This window comes from Marmota flaviventris, chromosome 5 (assembly GCF_047511675.1).
Source record: "Marmota flaviventris isolate mMarFla1 chromosome 5, mMarFla1.hap1, whole genome shotgun sequence".
In the NCBI taxonomy this organism is placed as follows: domain Eukaryota; kingdom Metazoa; phylum Chordata; class Mammalia; order Rodentia; family Sciuridae; genus Marmota; species Marmota flaviventris.
The window spans coordinates 88,174,469-88,179,098 of NC_092502.1; positions in this window are offsets into that span (position 1 = coordinate 88,174,469).

The following is a 4,630-nucleotide window of genomic DNA, read 5'->3' on the forward strand; positions in this document are numbered from 1 at the left end:
CACCTTTTTTTTACCCCAATGCCCCTCCCTTCCCCTCCCACCTCTTTGCCCTATCTAGAGTTCATCTAATCCTCCCATGCTCCCCCTCCCAACCCCACCATGAATCACAGTTTCCCTTTTACAAAATGAAAAGTTATAGAAATCAGTTACATAACAAAGTGCATATTGTTAATACTACTATACCACTAAAACATAGTTAAAATGGTAAATTTTGTGGGTTTTTTGTTGTTTGTTTTTGTTTTCTTTACCACAATGAAAAACCTACAAGAACAAACAAAAAGACACAGATGGGTGATAACTAGGAAGTGGCAGGAGGGAGAAAGCATTAATTTTTCCTTCAGTTAGAGAGAGAGAATATATATGTGTGTGTGTGTGTGTATATATATATATATATATATATATATATATATATATGAGAGAGAGAGAGAGAGAGACCAGGCCTCTTCTGGTCTTCTGGGTAGGTATAGAAGATACTAAGATAGAACTCAGTCTTTGCCCTTAAAAAGCTAAGTCTATTAATGGTCACTAGATCATGAATATTAAGATACCCAATCTTTGGAAAATATGCTGTTTCCCTTAATAATTATGTTACAGGCTAATGCATTCAGTAATAGGGTATGTAGGAAGTACAAGAATAAATTTCAGTTACTGTAAAGAGATCTGTGCTGTTTGTGTCATCAGAGAGAAGTTCATAGGGGAAGTAAACATTATCTTGGGTCTTAAAAGATGAGGAAGAGTTTCTAGATTTGGAAGAGGTTGGAAGAGAATGAATATTAAAAAGAACTGGACAGCTGGGTACAGGGCTCATGCCTATAATCCCAACTACTTGAGAGGCAAAGGCAGGAGGATCCCAAATTCAAAGTCAGCCTCAAAATGAAATAAAAAGGGCTGCCAGTGTATCTCAGCAGTAAAGCACTTGCATAGCATGTGGGAGTCCCTGAGTTCAATACCCAGTACCACAAAAAGAAAAAGGACAAAAAAAGAAAAAAGAACTGGAGAGATATCTCATGCCAAATGCCAATCACATGCAAAGGTATTGGGTCTTACATGATCACAGTTTATTCACAGAACAACAAGAAGTGAAGTTAGTGCTTGCATGCACAGTTCTATTTTAAGGCAAGTAGAAAAAAGAGTAGCTTCCCAGGGTGTTTTCAAAGTCAAATCCCTTGATATATAGTTTGGGAATCCCTGATCTAGATTCTCTCCCATCCCGTATACATAACAAACCCTGGCTAGTTGCTCACCAAATCCATTTTCTCTTCCAAAATAGCTAACCTACATTTCCTAAACTTTTGGAATCATGGTAAGTTCTCAGTAATTGGATGTGATCCTACTACACAATTAAGAGAAGGTATTTCTTCTCTACTTTCTTATGTCCTTCTATCTCCCAACCAAATGGAGCTAGGTCAGCCTTGAATCATATTGGAGGACACTGGCACTGTAGTGTGGAACCAGTCCCTGAATGGCTTGTTACAGCACTCCTCACAGCATGCGTTGCACTGTGACATTAGTAAGATTTAGATCTTTGTTAAGTTCTGTCAGACATTTTCAGGTCCATTTTTATAGGAGCTTGTGTTACTCGGCAGCTGATTGCATAGCACAGATGGTCCATTTCCTGAATCTTAAAGATACTTTTCATAATTATCTTGAGATCACTTTTTAAGAGTTATTTTCCTTTTATTTTAAATTTTGTTTGATTTATATTTTTGTAGTTTCCCTTATTAGCAGCATTTTTTAAATTATTATTTTTATTGAAACAAATTGTAACGAATTAGATTATCATGTCTTCAACCTCAAGGCCACTGGGGAACACACAGAAAAGGATTCTAGACCAAACAAGTTTCTCCCATTTTAGATGCTAAAATACCTCCACCATTTCATATTCATTCTGTTAGACCTCTTTATCCCAGAATAGATGCAGTGAATGGTACATGTGAGGTAACTAGTGAGTTATTACTGGTCCCCAGATTTTGAACATGAACATATCAGCCTTTGAAAGCATAACTGGTTCCTTAATGACTAGAGGAAGCAAGTGTTGGTGAGGGCAGCCCTAGAGAGGTAGACTTGGCACATTTTTTTTCTGTTTTTCAAGGAAACTAGGTTTTCACAGAGTAATCTTCAAGTCTTCCCTGAGAAGGGGGCAGAAAAAGGTAAGTAAACAGAGGTCTAAACTCTTATGCCCTATCACATTAAAGTTGACAAGAGCAGTTTTATTGTCATTGTTTCCTTTAAAGATTACAGTTTCATGTTCATTTTTATTCAAAGAAGGGGTTTCTCAGGTTTAAAACAAACAAAATTTTATGACTGAGCAAGTGACTTTGAAGTGGGGTACAGAAGATGCCCACTGAAATTCCAAAATAAATATTCAGTTTCTATTCACAAATACTTATTTTTTTTTCCCAAAAAGAAAAAAAGAAAGAAAGAAAGTTTACTAATGTTTAATGTAGAATTGTCACTGACACCCTTCACTTGATTAGGACAAACCGCACAGTGGCAAGGGGGAGGTGGGCGGGGAGCGGACAGGGAGGGTGCTGTTCTGTGTGATCTTTCAGCATATGGTCACATGTTGCAGTTTCTGTGTCTTGCTAAGGGGATTATGGATTATAAGTAAAGTAAGCTCTGCAACATAGACCAATAGAAATAGTATTAAAAAAGGAAGAACAACAGCTAACCTGGCTGACTCCTGACACTTCAGGAGCCACATTAAGGTCAAAACCAAATAGCTAATCAGAGCGGAGAAACTGACCATAATAATTGATATTAATGAACACTGGTTTTTTTTCCATATCTTTATAGGTGCATTATAATTTACTGCATTATAATGGTAGAAGTTGTTGTTACATATTTGTGCATGCACACGATATGACAATATAATTCGGCCAATATCACTCCCCCATATTTCCCCATTTTCTTCCCTTTTTCCTCTCCCTGGTCTGTTTCCTCCACTCTACTGATCTCCCTTTGATTAAGAACACTGTTTAAAGTGTGAATTCACATCTACTTTTGGGAACATTGACTTCGCCCAAAGTACATATTGTAGTTAATAGATAATGATCTTCTGAAACAATCACAATTGGCTACCCTTTAAAACCTAAACATCCACATATGAGGTGAAACTCAAGAATGCTCCCAGCATGCCTAAGTATTGTACTAGTCAAATCAATACTTTAAAGAAAAATCACCAATACTAAATGCTGAAAAGCTTCTGAGTTTTCTTAAAAATGAAAGTCAAAAAGCAACAAACCATTGAGAAAGTAGCTGTCTTCATGCCAAGTTAAAATGTCTGAGATAATACATGGAACACAAATGGAAAAAAACAACTGCATTCCTTTGTCAGCAAATACCTTGTGACTATGCATGTAAAGCTTTGTAAAACCCAAAGATACAATGTTAGAACAAATGACACTGTGTGGGAAGCATATTGTAAGGTTGAACTGAAAGCACAGATGTTTTTAATATATTCTACTTTATGGTATTTGATGGATTCTGTTTTGGTGTGGTATTTACTAGATTATGTTTCAATAATGAAATACAGTTTCAAAATGATTTTTTTTTTCTGAGCTAAAAAAGAAATACCTCAGTAAAGAAGATGTACCTACTCTTCTGCATCTTACAATAATACTATAAATAATAACCAACTTTTAAAAAATAAAAGGTATGTTTCATGCAAAACTTTTGTAAGTGTGACCACTGATGGGTCAGTTGCTTTTGCAAAAAACAAAGGGAAGGGATGGTTGGAGTGAGATAAGATTCCAAATGAAGGTTAATCTGTGAGCAAGCACATGAAATTCATCACATCATCCCTCAGAGGCAGTCATATCTAGCAAAAAAGATAGGGCCAGAGCACAAAATACTATAGAATGTTATCAACATGGTTAATTTTGTGAAAGCAAGAATTTTATAGCAGGTTTTAAACTTTTTTTTTCTGTTGTGAAATATAATATACATACAGAAAAATATGCTCATAATTTAGTAAATAATTATAAAATAAACATTCCTAAAATTTTCCAGGCTAAAAAATATGGAGTGCTATCAATGTGTATGTGCGTGTGTGTGAACACACACACACGCACACACACACACACACACACCAGCAGTGCCTCTCCTCAGTTACAGCCCTTATTTCCTCAGAGAGAGTAAGACTGACTTTTATGGTGATTTGTTTATTTTTCCTTATAGTTTTACTACATATATGTACTTTCTTCAATATTTTGGCTTTGCTTCCTTTTGAACGTTCTATACATGGTTTAATGCTGTATATACTTTTGTGCTTCAATTGTTTTGTTCATCATTTGTAAGATTCAACCTTGTTGATGTAGCTATAGTCCATTCCTTTCATTCCATTTTGTTACTAAATAGCATCCAATAGAAATATATGTGACCATTATTTTATCAGTTCCATTGTAGCAAGATGTGGGTTTTAATTTTTGCCAATTATGAACAAAGCTGCTAGCATCACTCTTACTTTAAAATGAAGTATATTTGTGACTTTGCCAAGTCTCAGGGCATGTGTATGTTCAACTTTGTTATGTAATAACCAACTGATTTCAAATATGACTTTACTCAATATTCTCCCAACATCAGGGCATGAGAATTCTCCTCATAATCCTTTATATATTTAAATATAATT